This window comes from Bidens hawaiensis, unplaced genomic scaffold (genome assembly GCF_021521415.1).
Source record: "Bidens hawaiensis isolate Kalapana, Puna unplaced genomic scaffold, B.hawaiensis_p1.1 tig00029353_1, whole genome shotgun sequence".
NCBI classification, from domain to species: domain Eukaryota; kingdom Viridiplantae; phylum Streptophyta; class Magnoliopsida; order Asterales; family Asteraceae; genus Bidens; species Bidens hawaiensis.
Genome location: NW_027494858.1, coordinates 184,924 through 203,783, shown reverse-complemented (window position 1 = coordinate 203,783; position 18,860 = coordinate 184,924). Strand labels below are relative to the sequence as shown.

Genomic DNA, 18,860 nt, shown 5'->3' with positions numbered 1-18,860 from the left:
AGGTTATTATAAAAAGTAAGATGTGTCTAGGAAGTGTAGGAAGAGACCTGGAGCGTTGGATTTGAGAATCTAATGGTTGTGGTTGGTTGATGTGTTTTTCTTATATGTGTTTTATTTTGTCACTTGTTTTATAACACTCTAGGGGCATAATCGTCTCGTGTGTTATATTATATATGAAAACATTAATCAATCTATAATTATCAGATTTTAATCCAAATTAAAAACACATCACCAAGAAACAATCATAAGTAAACACTTTATCTTGAACATCATAACCAACATATTAATAAATAAAAACACTATGTTTTTATTCAAACTAGTTATATGTAACCAATATTCATGAACAAATACACACTGAAAAAAACATACGATAACAGAAGAACACCAATAATGATATATCAAGGTGGGTTAAAACTCTGAATGAATATCATTCCCGCAAGAAAAAGAAAAAAACAAAAACAACAATGAGAAAGAAGTTGCAGTTTCAAAAATAAAATCAAGCAACTTTCAAAATAAGAAAAAAACCATGACTTTTTTCCATTCTTTTTACCAAAAACATTTTCAACGAAAACAAGTTCCTATTTAAAAACTATTTTTTCAAAAAAACACTCTCCATTTAATCGTATATCCAGTCACCTCTAGATATGAATATTGTTATTTTCTTGCGATGTGTTGTAAATAATCGGCGGATTGTGTTTTATTATGTTGTTTTAAAGACAAGCAAGTCGATAAAATTTTGAAGAAAACCGAGATGGTGAAAAAGTGGAAAAACAAATTGTGGTAGATCAATATTTACTGAATATAAAAAGAATTATAATTCTTAATTAAATTGTGCTTAATAATTGTCTAAAATTAGGAATTTCCATTAAGAAAGATTATAGTTTCTAAATTAAAAAATTTCAATCTTGACTATACTATCCCTACGTGTCATATTTAATCCAATGATCAATATTGCTTCCTACACTTTTTATGAAAGATTGTCATTTTATTTTAACCTTGCTCTGTATAATATAATATAATATAATATAATATAATATAATAATATTGTATTGTATTTTTGTACAAGCACCTACACAGGCTTATCGCTTTCACCATACAGGGTCGTCACCTGGGGGCAGATCACTGCAACCTCCGTGACCTGTTTTTTTTGCGATGTCTGCCTACGGGGAGACACTGCAACCTAGCTCGCGCGTTCGGCGACTACTTCACCAATTACTGGCACAGGCAGGGTCGCGGGTCGTTGGTCGGTGGCACGTACGTTACGCGAATTGCAATGAATTTGGGCTATGCGGACCGACTGGATACCCTACCCATTCAGCCATCGATTCGCCCGCGACCGCTGGACCGGCACGGGTAGGGTTATTCAAAAAGCTCGAGGCTCGAAGCTCGAGCTTGTGGCTCGTTAGATAAAAGCTCGAATAAAATTAGCAAAAAAAATTGATTTGATACATTCTGAGTTGAGTTGACTCATTTTTGTAACCAAGCTCGCCTCGACCTAGGCTCGTCTCGATCATGGCTCGGCTCGTTGGCTCGATTTAAATCTCGTTTAGCTTCAAAATCAAGCTAGAGCCTTAGCTGAGATGCCTCGTTTAATTTCAAGCCCGAGCTCGAAACCACCCTAGCTTGACTCGGGCTCGACTCGTGAACAACCCTAGGAACGGGCACAGGGCATGCGCATCATCCGGAAGATTCGCGACGTGTTGCACCTGGTCACTGATCTACATCGAGGTCCCACTTGTCGAGCCTCCGCCAATCGAGGAGCCGAAGGTGCATATTCAGGACGTGGCGGTTGACAATGCGGACGGTGAGGGCGAGGAAGGTGATCAGGTACGTTTTATTTTATCGTTTAAATTCTTTTTGTATCTTCGTGTTATTAACGTTAATTTAACGTGTTCATAACAGCCACCGCATCAACACCCGCAACACGTTCCATGTACATATCGCGCCGTGCGTTTGGATGCGGCCACTGACTCCCTGCTACGGAGAGTAGAGCGTGAAGTGTCACAGCTCCGTAGTCAGATGACCTGGATGGTTGGGTTTATGTCTGCCCAGCAGCATGGTGACCAGTACACAGCACCAGCGCCACGTTTCGACTAGGAGGGGAGCACGACAGGCGATGATGACGTGGGTGGTGCTGCATTTTAGATTTGTTTTTGTATGTTGTATCTTTTTCCCGAACTCGTTTTGTTTTTTTCGAACGCGTAATGTATTAATTATTATTATTATATAAATCTCATCTGTTTATTTTGTTTGTTTTCAATTTTTAATACTGTTGTTTCGTTGTAACTTTAAAACCGATCAAAAAATGGTTACACTCGACTAACAAAAAAACAAAACAAACATAACTCGTTATGTATTTATTATTATTATTATATAAATCTCGTTCTGTTTATTTTGCTCGTTTTCAATTTTAAAATTGTTGTTTCGTTGTAACTTTAAAACCGATCAAACAATGGTTACACCCGACTAACAAAAAAACAAAACAAACATAACTCGTTATTTATTTATTATTATTTTATAAATCTCATTCTGTTTATTTTGCTTATTTTCAATTTTAAAATTGTTGTTTCGTTGTAACTTTAAAACCGATCAAAAAATGGTTACACTCGACTAACAAAAAAACAAAACAAACAAAATGAAAAAATAAAAATAAAAACAAAAAGAAAAGACAACAAAAGACAAAAAAAAACAATAAAATAATAAAAAAAAGACAACAAAATGAAAAAAAAAACACATTTTTCCAAAACACCTCACAAATCCATGACGGATTGAGCGGGTGTTTTGGAAACACCATAAGATGTATCTAGCAAACCCGTAAAAAATAATGTAAGATTACTAAAACAAATCAAAGTCATATGTACTTTGCTACATAATGACATTTTATCATACTTTCATGACAATTACTGGGAAAAAAAAACCAAGTTAGCGTGTGTTAAAAGTGTAGTTGTGTCATCGACACGTAGACACAAGCGGTTTCACATTTCACATAATTTATTCTCAAGTTAAATTTCATACGATTGATAGAATAGAACACAAATAAAACAAGATAACAAAAATTATAAGTTTGTTATTTCTCCCTACTTCTTGTTTCCTCTTATTGGCAAGTTTACTATCTTCACAAGGCAAATGATCGATGTTAGCCCAAAGCAGTGTCATGTCAGAGTTGTTCTACTTTTCTAGCTTCAGCTCGAAGAAGCATGCCATGAGTAGTCGATGTTGTTGCTTGTTTCTTATTGTGTTCCTTTTCTAAAAACCATATTCGTTTTCAGGAAAATTTTGGGTTGGAGGCAGGGGTGGAGTTTGGTTGGTTAACGGTAGACTGTAATTGGTAAAATTGTAGAATGCTTCGTTTAGGTCGGTTTTCAGTTGGAATATCTGTTACTTTTAAATGATTATAAACACATTATAAATAGTAATCTTCATCAGCTCCTAGACTACAAACATAACTGGACTTGTTTTGGTATGGTAATATTTGATTTTTTGTCAAATCTTGCTACATACAATACAATCTTTGACTTTTTGGTCTTTAGGTGAAGATTTTGTTGACCATCCACCATGAAGCTGAAATACCTGTAAAAACTAAGGTAGTGTTTGGTATGCAGGAATAGAGGACGAAATGGAATGACCCATTGTGAAGGAATGGAAAATAGTGTGTTTGGTTGACCAAATGAATGGAATGACTCATTACCTAGTCCATTCCATCCCCTCTAAAATACCCCAATTTCATTTCATCCATACCCCCATGTTTTTTTTCATTCCATTCCCTCCTTCACCATACAAAACCTCCACCACCCTCCCAACAACACCACCACCCACCTCCACAAATAATCGCCATTAGTGCCAGCCACCCACCACCTCCAGCCGCCCGCCGCATCCATCAATCATCGCCCCACCATCACACACGCCGCCCACCGTCATCGCTGCCCACCACCACCTCCACCGTTACCGCCACCGGTCCCACCACCACACCACTCACTACCAATTTGATTTTATTTTTTTATTTTTTCTTACCTACCAATAATACAAAGTAACGATTCATTTCATTCCAATGTGGTAACTAAACATTTCATTGGAATGGTAATAACCCATTCCATTACCACGTCCATTCCATTACGTTGTCCATTCCATTACCCCATACCAAACAGACCCTAAATGGTGTCACCGTTGGCAGAATTCCGAAGTACGTTAGTGTACATATTCTTTACATGATTGATATGATACTGATTCAAGGTATTTGCTTTTGCGGTTCCTGAAACTCTTCCATTGCATGACATCCCGATATGAGTTTCCGAAAAGGTCACAACCAGATGTAATGTATCTACGTATGATGCTTTATCATCATACCATAAAAATGAAAAACAAGAAAAGAATACTATTAAGTAATGGGTTAAGGGGCCCGTATCTCAGAGTTATATCCTTTGCATTTCACACGAAAGCATGTTCACAGAATCAAGCAGGCAAACCTTAAAACCGGAAGAAAAATATCGATTTCAAAATGTTCAAACGGTTTAACTTTCATATATCCTTACATGTTCTCTTGATTGTATAAATCCTCTATCTATCAGATGGTCTTACTACTTGCGATGCTTACTTCTTTTCTTCTCCTTTTTCCTCTTCTTTTTCTCGTCAACAGACGACTTGTGCTTTTTGCGATCATGCTTGCTTCTTTTGGCCTTTCTCTCTCTTTCTTCACTAGACTCGTCATCTGATTTGAGATCAAGAGGCTTTTCGGGACCAAGAACAGCACGTCTGCTTTCTCTATACCCCGCGTCGATATTCCCTTCAGAATCAGGAAGGTATGGGCCTGTCTCAACCATCCTCGACCCGACGGTACCCCTACCTCGTTTAGCCCTATCACAATCAAACAAGTGAGACTGGTCACACGCACACACACACACACACCAGGCCGTCTCCGAGAATCGTTAAAAAGTTTTGGGCCGAAGGCGAAAAAAGAATTTGGGCCTTAAGTAAAAGGGTTTTTTATTGGGTTTAAACAATTAAATTTTTAAATGGGCTTACTTGGTTATAATTTGGGTTGAAAATGGGCTTAAATTAGTTGAGTAATTGGATTTAAACATTAAGAATACATATTGTTTTTCAAAAAAATATATATAAATTAAAAAAAATAATAAAAATTCGGACCTACCAAGGTGATCGAGCCAGGACGGTTGACCACCCTACCCTGACTCATAACCAGCCATGACACACAGACGCTCGCGCGAGAGGAAAGCACAGAGATAAATGGTAAGTACCTTGAGTGCAAGAATTCCTCAATCTCGGTGTCCCTAAGTTCACCTCCAATTGCGCTATTGCTTGACGAAGCATAATCCTCAAACCTTCTAGTACTTTTCTTTTTGGACCCACTATTTTTTTTAGACCTATTATCCATTTCCTTTTCCTTTTCACGTGCCCGCCACATCTCATTTACTTCCGTAGCTCGATTAGCTGAAAAAAATATCACTTGTAAGTCAACATTTCATTTGAGTATGCACGAAAAGCCAAAAGAATCATTATTTTTTTATATAAATAGCTTACATTGTTGCACACCGAGAACAGTTGCAGTGAGGAATCGTGAGTTTGGCCTAACCCTTACATTAGGAGGATGAAGATACGCATCTATTCCATCTCTTGCAGCTTGCCGCCTCAATTCTGCCTGCTTCTTTCATCAGAATTGCAGCAATTCTATTTTCAGTCTCGAGATCCATCTCTGTCTTATCATAATATATATTTATCAACTTAGCACGCAATGCAGAAGGACTAATAGTTAGTCAAAAAGAGGCACAGTAACAGAATTCATCTGATATCAGCCAAAAGACCATTAATCTTTAACACACTCATCCTATCAGCAAATTATGATAAAAATAGTCCACACTGATATACTTTTAAATCAAAAGCAACCACAAACAGTATCCAATTCTTTGAAAAACTCATGTCAATGTTAAATACTGATATTAATTCATAGCTTGAATGTTGATGTAAAGTTAAACAGGCAGGCACAAATGTTGCATAATCAAAGTGATGAACAAAGATTGCAATTGAATTGAAATGAAATGATTGAGTTTCGACAAAGAGTTACAATGAATTGTAAATAATCAAATATATATTGTTTTATTGCCTGCTCCTAATAATTAATTAACTTGGAATGAATCTCTCTTTCTTGTTTTACAAATTAAAAATCAATTGTAAGTAAGTAAGTAAGTAAGATCGATCTATAAAAATAGAATTAGCTAGGGCAAAAGATGAAAAATAATAACAAGTTTCTGAAGAAAACCTAACCTAACCTAACCTGATTAATATTGAGCCGACGACCGATAAGAAGAGGCTGAGGAGGCGACACAAGACGAACGATTACTCTGTCTCTCTTCCGTCGCCCGTCTCTCTTCCTTTCTGCAAATCCAACCCCCACACAATTCCTTTTCCCTTATTATTATTATTATTATTATTATTATTATGTATGTCTATATTAAACACACATATGCCGTTAAGATATCCAACCCAACGTGGGGAGTACTTAATTATCACCCTTAAACTAAGCAATTAGGCTAAACGGGATTTCATGTTTTTTTCATTGGCGACATCCGTGCATTTTGCTAGAACTGTTTTTGATCCAATATTTTGGTTCGAATGAGTGGAAAAACACCCACCAGGGCGGTTGGTCAGTCGTCAAACGCCAACCAAGATGAAGACCTGGGCGCTGACGTTGTCATTGGGAATACTGAAGACATCGCTAACGCGTCCAACCTTCGGCCACCCTTCACTGTAACGCCCCCGACCATGTTACGCCCACGAACGCAATCTCAAACGCCTCTACCACCAAGTGTCTTGACTTGGTGGCAAGGGGAATAAGAAAAACTCATGGCCAGAATGCAAGAAAAGCTATCATCCGTCGTCCAACCTAGAAACTTGCTCGGCGGCGCCACGAGTAGTAATAGGGCGGACGAAGAAGACGAAGATGATGATGAATATGAATCAACTCCTGATGCGCGCAGAATAGGAGAACCACCCTCTGTGAGAACACAACAGCGAGGTTGCCAAACGAATAGCCAGGCTGGGGAGTGCAATAAAGCACAACGCTCACGCCCTACGGCTCGTCCACATCTGGACGACCCAGATTATGAACAAAGCTAGAAAGATCCTGATCGCCATGATACCTTCACTAAAAAACTCATCAAATATTACCTCGATGCGATTGAGGACTTTCAAAGCCATACACGACACTCGCCTCGGCAGGAACGTCCAAACTCATCAGAAGGATCGCTAAGCAAAGTTACTGGAAAAACCCAAAGATACCGCCGGCAGTGGGCCAGTATGATGGTTTATCCGATCCAGATGACCATCTATAGACCTATATCTCCACAGGTCTAATTTCGGGGTGGACAATGCTAATATGTTGTCACATATTCACCTTAACGCTCGCAAGAGCAACGAGGGCATGGTTTGAGCGCCTACCAGAGGGGTAAATCGTCAATTGGAATGACTTGGCTAGTAAGTTCACCCAACATTTTAGCTTACAGCGGCGCCACATAGTGACCCGACAGATATTCTCAATATCACTCGTAATGATAACGAGCAGTAGAATATTTCATCACCAGGTTCAACAAAGTAGGGCTCAGTATCGGTGGAGTAGGCAGGGAGCTCATGCGCCCATCCTTCTGCCAAAATGTACGATGTGAAGACCTCATTCGCACCCTCGCGGGGCGATATGGCATGCCTCAAAGCTGGGACGCTGATGTGTTGTGCTGCGTGCTAGTAAATTTATAATGGATGAGAGATTTAGCTTTGCACAAGATCGTGTTTTAAATTTATAAAAGTGATTTCTACTAAAACTAAACACACACAAAATAGGCAAGTGTACCGATCGTATATGTAGAACAGTATTGGTAAGAACCAAGTATCGATCCATGGACACAAATGTTTCCAATAATGAATCTTCGTTTTAATGTAATTGGAGAGTTTTAATCATTTTGGGTTGATTTCCAAACTTTTTATAAAATATAAATACTTATATATAATATATAGGTGACAAGAAGAGAAATTCTAAATGAGTAATCCAATTATATGAAGGTTACCATCTAAGATCAAGAATCCACTCCATTTTTCCTTGATGATTGTTAAATAAACATGTGATAAACTTGTCCTAATAATATATGATAGAATAGTCCCTCATTTCTAAGTGAACATATTCTATAACATAAAAGAAAGTAGCATGCGTATTTTCAAGTCCATCTTATGCTTAATATCATGCTACCACGAGAATGTCAATTTAAGTGGGCGTTTGGGATTCCTTATTTTAGCTCCTTATAGCTTATAACTTATGGGTTATAAGATATAAGGTGTTTGGGAAAGTTAGGTTTTGTGAGTGTATAAGGTATAAGTTACAACTTTGTAACTTATACCTTATGCCTTAAATAAGGTATTGGGAGGGTAAAATAAGGAATCCTAAACACCCCTTAAGTAGACAAGCAGTTTGGTAAAGTAGAACGATTAGGATTTACTTTGATTTCTCAACTAACAATCCTAACAACTTCGAGTGGTTGTAGTTAACTCACACAACCTCCCCTTGGTTGATTAGATTAGGTTATAGTTACACATTCCATTAACATATGATTTCTTTAACTAGCATGATAACCTAAGCAATCGTGTTAACAATGTTATTTTAGAATTATCAAAACTAGAGAAATAGATCATAACTTATATCTCATCATTTCTAAGTACAACATAAGGATCCATGTTTTATCTTAAATAAGTTATCAAAGTATTCTTTTTACCATTTCTAGTCTCCAAGAACATGAGTGAACATGAATGATTTTTAGTCATCAACCTTGATGTATTAAGTTAAAGTGATAAAACATTTCTTCATCAATGGATAATTGCAAAATAACCATTTACTTTACCAAACTAAACCACATGTTTCACATAATCATCAAGTAAAACAAAACTTCTTCATAGATTTTAGATGATAAATGGAGTTTAGCTCATAATGAGCATTGTTATGAACATTAAAAGAGATGATGATAACAAACACATAATTAAACTAGAACAATCTAACCAAATGTGGATGAATCTCCCTTCTTAATGATGATGATGGATAATGATGATGTTGATGATGATGGATAACAATGGTAACCTTCAAGCCTTCAAACTCTTCACAAGATCTTCAATATGAGTGTAATGTGAGTGTTTTTATAAGAGAAACCCGTATAAAGATTTTCTTTAAGCACACTTTTTTAATGCAACATTCTCCTTTATTTATAGTCAGTCTGGGGAAACAGGCACGACCTCGTGCTTCTAGAGGCATGCCCCCGTGTCCAGTTGCATTAAATGCTATGTCCGATCGTACATGATGACTCACCACAGGGGCGTGCTGTCACACCCAACCTACGGCGAAAATGCCGCGGCGCGAACTGATTGCTCACAGCTTTCAAAGGTTACTATCATGCATTATTAAAATGACAATATCTATTAATTACATTAAGTTTTTAAATAAATCAAATACAAACAAATACGTAATCCATAATCATACAGCACTACAACTTATAGTCTTCATCAACCTGCATTAAATTTCTATGATAACCTGCAGATGCGTATAAAATAGAATTTAGTCAACAACACATGTTCAGTGAGCAACACACCAGTTTAAATGTACATATAGTATATATAAAAATAAGTAACTGCAACAAGTCATATGAGAAAAACAAATTAACCAAATGAGCAAATATAACTGAGATGTCGAGAAGCACAAAGGCTATAATGACTAGCGTATGATCATACTAGACTGAGATTATGTTGGACCTTTCCGAATGCGAAAGCATATAAAGCAAATAAGAACATAAACAAGTAAGGTATAAGTTGTTAACACATAAGACAATAGTTGCAGTTTTGAGTATAAGTATATATAAGAAATATAATTTACGCATATGTTCCCAAAATGCTGAAAAAGAAGTAAAATAGGGGAATGTGGTACTCACCTCGAAGATGAACGAAGATGATTTAAGATAATGAGAATGATGAAAAGAATTACACTCGAACGTTAAAGCCTCATAAACTGAAGTGTTGGGTTAATTTGGACGGACAGCGGACGGCAACTATAGGTGATGAACGGCAATACAAACAACTATGGAAAACAAATTAAGTATAGGGTTAAGGTTAGCGAGGGTTAGAGGATTGAGGCTGTAAGTTTAGTTGAATTATGAACGTCGTTTATATGTATTATGAGATCAATATGGTGTCGGCTGCACATATAGGAAAACAAATCAAATGTGATCGAATTGGCTTAATTAGAACGTCGGTTTGTCAAATTTTTGGAATTTATAACACAACCCTTGATTCAATTACCATTTTGAATACGAGAATTGCGGTCCAAGGTATTCAATTGATTCGGGTTCAAGAAAAACCCAATTGGATAGTGATATGGGTAAACGGATAATCTAGGTAAGGAAATGGATTATAATAATAATTGAAATCTGGTCCTTGGAGAAAGTAGATGGGAACACCTTTGGCTAAAAGTTTGAGGTTTGGGTTAAAAAATGCCAAAATGTGTAGGTTGTAAATATACAATATATAATTAATTAAATAGTAATATGACAATAATTAATTTTCTCGATTAACAAAATATTTTTATAGAATACCCCGAACATCGAAACGAGTCAGATAACGGTTATTAAAATCAAAATAATAAATTAAAATCTCGAGTTATTACAGTCTCCCTACTTTAGATAATTTCATCCCGAAATTAATAATACTATAACAACACCATTAAAGTTTGAGGAAAGTAAAATTTTATAATAAAATTTAAAAATTTATCATAACACCGAACTTTGAATAGTTAAAATAACGCTCCAAATGCAAATCCGATAAGGGCACTTATATATAGGATGTATTAGCGGCGTATCCACCATGTCCTTCTCATCTTTACATTTGTACCGTTATTCCAACCACTTTCAATTCTATATTATGAAACACAATCTTACGCATCTGATTTCCATGCGAGGACTTTGATACTTATGTTCTGGGCCATAATTATTTAGATCGTCGGATGGTCCACATAACCCGTCTTATTGCGCGGGTTACAAAACATTTGAGTAAATCATGATTTTGAGGGAACAAAAGTTTCTAAGGAGTTTTGATTAGAAAAAAAACCAATTTATAAAACAACTTCAAAAATTGTAGTCGATTTTACTAAAGCAAGGATTTTTTTTCCAAATCGTCGCAAAAATATAAGTATTAAAAGCCGAAGAAGAGATAGCTTAAAAATAGTTAAGGTTAATGAACGTAAAGAAATAAGATAGAAGTAGGCTTTAATAAACAATCTATTTAATCAAATGAAACTTTATTTATTAGATAGAAGGTAAATAGTTCAAATGAGAAATAATCCAAGGCCATAAAGAGACGTTAAAAAACGTAATTAAGAAAAGACGAGATACATTAAAAATAAATCAAGAAAACATCAAAAGTCTTCGGGGTCCTTGAGTAGCTTAATTGGCGTGACTTGAGGCACTATAAGGAGTTGTAGGAGTAAGAGCAGTTGAGGTAGATTGATTCGGCATTGCTAGGAAAACTGGAGCTTGGACGGTTTGCAAAAGAGTTGTTTGGTGGAAATATGTCTGGTAAACTTGAGCTTGTGGTTGCGAGGTTTAGTAGTGTTGGGTTAAATAAGGTTGACCTTGAGGTTGATGGGTTTGAGCATGGGTCAAGTAGTAGGGTGTAGTTGTAGATTGAGCTTGACGAACTTGGTTAAGTTGCGGGCACGCATTACCAAGATGATTTGGGTTTCCACAATGGTAGCAAGCATGGGTATTAGGAACACCGGATTGAGCAAGAGGGATAGGTTGTTGCGGAACAACTTGTGCAGTAGGCAGTACACGGTAGGTGTTAGCAAGATGGCCATAACGATTACATTGGATGCAGCGACGGCATAGGGATCTAACCGAGTGATGATAGTTACAAATGGAGCATGACGGAAAAGGACCAAGGTAAGGTTTCTTGTTTGAGGAGACTTGCGGGTGGGTAGGATTTGTTGCAGCAAGGTTCTTACGTTTCTTGTTGTGAGGATGAGTGGGGATGGATGGTTTGTAGTCACTAGCAGAGGAATTAGTGGGAAAAGTTGAATCGGTTGCATTGATGTTTTGAATTTGCGTCACTATCCTAGGGATCGCAGCAGCTATCTCTTTGGCAATACAGGCAGCCATACGGTGGTCACGAGAACTAGCCGATTGATGTTGAGGACGACGGTGATTTCTTAGATGAGATATTCTACGAGTACCAAAAATAAAGATTTATAAGTTGAAGGATAAGTTGAGGAAAGCACTAGAATAATAAAATGGTTAAGTATATTGATAACTTATAATAACGTTGCCTTGAGAAGTACGGGAAATTGTGTCATGAGGATTAAAAGTAAACAATTATAAGATGAGAGGGGTACAATGCGTAAATAGTTATTAGATGATGTAGTCAATAAGATTAATGCGTGATGACTACATGAGGAGTTAAGTCAGTTTAAAATTTAGATTTGATTAAGTTTACAATAAACTAACGAAATATAAATTGTGGATGTTGGCCTCCCATGAGCTTTCCATGGCAATTTGAATGGCCCTACGAGCTAACGAAAAAACAACGGAGTTGGACAGCCCATGAGCGTTACATGGCAATTTGATTGTCCCAACTAATTAGCGAATTAACAATACAATGAAGTTTGTCGGCCCAATGAGCATTACACTGCGTTTTAACCGACCAAACTAAATAACTAACTATCGAAATAAATATGGGTAGTCGGAGTATCTTGTGGATCACCACGTTTGATTACTCCAACAAAAATACGAAAACAAGTTAAGAAATGGATAGTAGGAGTGCCCATGGGTTCCATGTATTTTTCACCCAACTAACCATTTAAATAACGGAACACAATAATCGGGAAAACCGAGTTTAGCCACGAACCACCGTGAATTCGGTTTAAAAATATTATAGGGATGCAACCACTAATGTGGTCACGGTTGACAACTTAGGGTGTCGGTCATATGGCATTTATGGGTCTCGATCAGGTCCATAGGGTCGAGTACTGTGGTTAGGTTATCACCCAGGTAAGGAATAACGTCTTACCTTTGGTTCTTGGAACCGTATTGCTAGTGCCCAACTCACAGTTTCTCTCCCTCTTTCATTTATCATAGGGGCATGCCACATGACCTAGCCCTAAGGTGCACGAGTGAAAAAAACAGGTGGGAATTCTTAAGGAATTTCTCGAAAATAAAAGGAATCTAATTTTTGAAAAGTTTTCTTTGATTGTTGAGGCATAGCCTCGGTGTTTGTGTGTGTGTGCATAACAATACAATAGATAATAGATAAATAATTATCTAAGAAAGTTGTAAACAATTAATTTTGAACACATAAGGCAAAAATATAGGCACGTATAGGGCTCCTAAACATGTGTCTAAGGCAATTTCTAACGACCTATCTTAAACCTTCGGCTCTGATACGAATCTGTCACACCCCAACCTACGACAGAAATGCCGGGGCGCAAACTGATTGCTCACAGCTTTTCAAAGGTTACTATCATACATTATTAAAATGACAATATCTATTAATTACATGAAGTTTTAAAATAAATCAAATACAAAAAAATACATAATCCATAATCATACAACATTACAACTTATATCACAAATGATCTTGATTAATTATTCTCTAACTTAAATTCTTCACTAGGTCTTTATCAACCTGCATTAAATTTCTACGATAACCTGCATATGCGTATAAAATAGAATTTTGTCAACAACACATGTTCAGTGAGCAACACACCAGTTTAAATGTACATATAGTATATATAAAAATAAGCAACTGCAACATGTCATATGAGAATAACAAATTAACCAAATGAGCAAGTATAACTGAGATGTCGAGAAGCAAAAAGTCTATAACGACTGTGTATGATCATACTAGACTGAGATTATTTTGGACCTCTCCGAACGCGGAATCATATAAAGCAAATAAGCACATAAACAAGTAAGGTATAAGTTGTTAACACATAAGACAATAGTTGCAGTTTTGAGTATAAGTATATATAAGAAATATAATTTAAGCATATGTCCCCAAAACGCGGAAAAAGAAGTAAAATAGGGGAATGTGGTACTCACCTCGAAGATGAACGAAGATGATTTAAGATAATGAGAATGAGGAAAAGAATTACACGCGAACGTTAAAGCCTTATAAACTGACGTGCTGGGTTAATTTGGACGGACAGCGGACGGCAACTATAGGTGATGAACGGCAATACAAACAACTATGGAAAACAAATTAAGTATAGGGTTAAGGTTAGCGAGGGTTAGAGGATTGAGGCTGTAAGTTTAGTTGAATTATGAACGTCGTTTATATGTATTATTGGATCAATATAGTGTCGGCTGCACATAAAGGAAAACAAATCAAATGTGATCGAATTGGCTTAATTAGAACGTCGGTTTGTCAAATTTTTGGAATGTATAAAACAACCCTTGATTCAATTACCATTTCGAATACGAGAATTGCGGTCCAAGGTATTCAATTGATTTGGGTACAAGAAAAACCCAATTGGATAGTGATATGGGTAAACGGATAACCCAGGTAAGGAAATGGATTATAACAATAATTGAAAGTGGTCCTTGGAGAAAGTAGATGGGAACACCTTCAACTAAAAGTTTGAGGTTTGGGTTAAAATGCCAAAATGTGTAAGTTGTAAATATATAATATATAATTAATTAAATAGTAATATGACAATAATTAATCTTCTCGATTAACGAAATATTTGTATAGAATAACTCGAACATCGAAACGAATCCGGTAACGGTTATTAAAATAATAAAATAATAAATTAAAATCTCGAGTTGTTACAGGTGCTCTCTGAGGCACGACCCTATGTTTTTTGTGACATGTGATAATTCTTTTTGTCTCTTCTGAAAGGTGACCATGGCCCCATGGTTGCTAAAGCACGGCCCCGTGCTTCTGTGTCAAGTGTTTGTCTTTTCTTGTAGATTTTTGTCTTTTCTTGTGTTCAGAAGCAAAGGGCGTGTTTAGGGAGGCACGGGGGCGTGTCTGAGATTTATCTTGGGTTTTCTTTCGTTTTTCTTCGTCTTTTTCACTTGTTTCTTCTTTTAAGGCTTGAGTTTACCTGAAATTGTATTTTAATGTGATAAGTAGCCTTCTGAGCTATATTATTTGATAGAAGTTGCAGTTTTTAGAGATTATTTGATGCTAAAAAGATTTATAATTTTATGTACATCAAACATCCCCGCACTTGAACCTTGCTTGTCCTCAAGAAAGCTACTTATAAATATTCTCTAAAAATAGCAAGTTAGGATAATAGCTTACACATCCCTAAAAGAGTTCCAAGAAAATAGGAACAAAATAACCAACCTTAGATCATAGGAATATATGTAGTGATATATGAAAATGTGATTTGTTTTTATGAACTTCCGTTTATGCAAAAACGTCACGTTCTCACAATGTTCACTCACACTCGGTTTTATATATGATCATACCTGTGATGTATGTATGTGAACACTCTTAGTCAAAATGTGGCCTGTGAAAAATAAGCTTGTAACAAGTCCAAATCTCCACCTTTGAGAAGGATTACATAGATCAAAAAGTAATATGGGTTGGTTCCGTCTAAGTAGGGATTGGTTCAAGGGTTTAGGTTAATGAGGATGTAAATACACTTTCTGCTGATTGTCGGGAATCTTAAGATGTCTTCAATGATTAGCTTCTTTTCTCCTGATTTGTTTTTCTTTTTTTCACAAACCTAGTGACTCTTTTAAGGTCAGGCCGTCAAGACCAGTTTTGTCGAGGATGTGAATCAGTTCTTCCCCAATCCTGCTCTGAACATAACTCCCAACTCTAATGGATCGTTCGGCTTTGAGCCTAATAGCCCCCACCCTCATTTGTTCGGTATATTCTTATTGAGACCGAGTTTGACTTTTTCTGCATCTCCCTTTGTGGGACCAGTTTCCGCATCCTAAGCATCGTTTGTATCTTTTTTCTCTTCTTTTCATTGTTCTTTTGTAAACTCCACAAAACGGTGGCCTTTGTTCGTCTTGGCACCACTTTTTCCTCACCTCATTGCTGAAGAGAAAAAAATCTCTCCCTAAGTTCTAGAGGCAACCTAGGTTTTGCGAAATGTATGCAACAAAGGAATTTTAAATCGAAAGAATGCATTTCTAGTTCTTTAGGGTCTGTCGATAAAAGACCAGTGTTGTATTTTACCGGTGAGATGGATAAAGTGGTATGGTTTTTTGGTTTTGTCATTTGGAGAATGTTTTGAGGGGATTGTGACAATATTACCTTCTTTCTTATACAACGCTTCGTGCGGTCTTAAAATGAATAATTGCGACAAGTTCTAAATCACATGAAACATATGACTGACTCAAAGCTTCCAAAAAAGATATTTATATGGCATGAGGTTTATCTCACAGTAACGGAGGAATTAGGTATAAACGCCATATTTTGCATAAATTTATTCTTAATATTACAAAATTTCTTTTTTCTTTTTCACTTATTGGTTATAATAGATTTTTAGTTGGTTATTTGCAAAAACATTTCTTAGACTTTCTTTTTGGTTTTGTAAAAATAGTCGTTTGTTTTGCTACAAAAATTTCATTTAGAGAATTTTATAATTAGTTGAGTAAGAAATTGGTCAAGTAAACCCCCCCCCCCCCCCTCACTTGAATCTCACATTGTCCTCATTGTGAAAAGATTCAAAAAAGATTTATAATCAGATTTTTATGAAGTATGGTGGGTAAAATGGAAAGGCACTTCCCTACGGGTTAACGAAATTTTGACATAGTGTCCCATGTTTTTCGTCCGTTTTCTTGTTTTTGTACCCGAATAATAAAAAATGCAAACAACCACAAATAACCAAGCATAATACTACTGAAAATCGGGTATGGAATCATCCATACATTGCCCACACGGGCTAAATAAGTACCTACTAAAATGTCTTGGCACCCAAGGCCATAAAAACTATCAAACTAAACAAACAAGTAAACGACAGAATGTTAATTGTTTAAAAAAACATGATGATAATGTCAACAAAGTACTACCACCCATACACATGCCCATACCAGGCCTACCAGTGCCGCTGCTCATTAGTTACCCGTGTCCGGGTCGAAGGGTCCCCACTGCCTGTCCATGCGATCACTCAACTGGTTGATCTCTCGCCTCGTCTCTGCATAATCTGTGGCCCTTTGTGCGTTTGAGTCCGCAATCTGGCCTAATAACATGTCAAAAGAGGCAGTAGTGTGAGTCTGGAACTGGTCAATGAGCCCGTATAGGCCCTCAAATGAGTACTAGCTGTGGTATGACAAGCTGGGGCCGGCTCCTGATGATGGGCCACCCTGCTGAGAGTAAGTGCGGCGGCGGGTTTGTCGGGGTGGTGATCCTCCTCTCCTCTCGAGTATGTCCTGTATCGTCATATCAGCCGAGTCCTCAGGATCCCAAATCTAGTTTAGGGCATCCTAAAACCTCCACAACTCCGGGTTTTGGCTAATTTGTTGGACCATTTGCATGCTGATATAGAAACTGAGGTCGAGTGCGATCAGGTTTGGGCTTCGGGTACCCTCTGTGTCTGCACGGTAAGCTTTGTAAAGCTTGTAGATCCACAGACCACCAAAGATCGAGGTATTCGGGCTCTTTTCATTTGCATTGGTTCTGAACAGTTGACAGAATAGATAAGTGATGTTGCACGATGTGCCATTCTTAATGCAATAAAGAGCCCATAAATCCATCAAATTCACGACTCCCTCACTCTGACCACGTGCTGTGACCGTGTGGCTCAACAGTCGGTGAATGTATCTCATGAGTGGGTCATGTAAGACGGTGCTCTTTGTGATGCTGTAGGCTTCATCCCCATAACTCAATTGTTCCCATGCTTGTAATATGGAATCACCTTCTACTGCTGACTCGTCAGCATCCTCATCTGCAAATGTAGTCATGGAATCGAACCAGATGGGACTGTCGGTTTCATCACTCGTGTAAATAACCAAATCGATCCCCAGCTGGGTGACCGATTTCGTGTATCACTCTCACCCACACCTAAACTCAACTGCATCCTCATCCCACATATACAAATTTCTCGTCTTGAAAGAGAACGAGGCTAAAAACTCCTTGGTCTGTTCGGTTAGTACTTTACCCTTTTGATTCAAAACACGCACCCACGGGCCTTTCACAAACTTCTTGTACCTCTCCCATTGGTTTACTTGCTTTAGAGTTTCCTTGCAAGCATATAAATTTGGTTCTGGGAGGCGGTTGTTAAGGTAGCACATTCATTGTCTGGCTCGTTCATCTTGCTCGGTATCTTCGTGGAATATCAAGAAAGCGTGTTTGTCATCACCGTATTAGTTATATCTGAAAATCTGGAACAGAGGTCAAAACCACGGTGTCATGCTTCTAGATGCACGACCCCATGCTGAGGCAAAGCACGGTACCGTGCTTCTAGAAGCACGGCCCTTGCTGCGGGTCTTTGGTAGTTTGACCAGTTTCTGATTTTGACTTTTGTTGACCTGTAGTTGACCACGGGTCGTGTTTTTCAAATCACAATCCGTGTTTTTAATCCTAATTCTACAATAGTCAAGACTCGAACTTGCGATTCCAACTGGTTTTATATATCATTCGGGTTTAATCTGTTAAATAAATCATCCAAGATCCGAATCTGAATGGTTTTTCTAAACAAAACTTAAGTGCAAATCCATCTAACAAATCAATACCCTAGATCTAAACCATTAGCCCATCTATTTTCTGGGTTTAGACTCGATTTCATCAATTGGTGAGATTTGGAGTTTATTTTAGACCTAGAATGGTGGATTTGAACAATAGATTCACTAAATTAACATAGGTTAGAAATC

General features: G+C 37.2%; 1 pseudogene across 1 annotated transcript; it reads right to left on the bottom strand.

Moving 5' to 3' along the window:
- Positions 1-4,418: 4,418 nt before the first annotated feature.
- LOC143578822 (uncharacterized) lies at positions 4,419-5,705 on the bottom strand (annotated as a pseudogene). Its single transcript, XR_013143344.1, has 3 exons — positions 5,536-5,705; positions 5,253-5,445; positions 4,419-4,851 (listed from the first exon to the last, which is right to left on the bottom strand). The product of XR_013143344.1 is annotated as an uncharacterized LOC143578822 (transcript).
- Between the last annotated feature and the right edge of the window lie 13,155 nt (positions 5,706-18,860).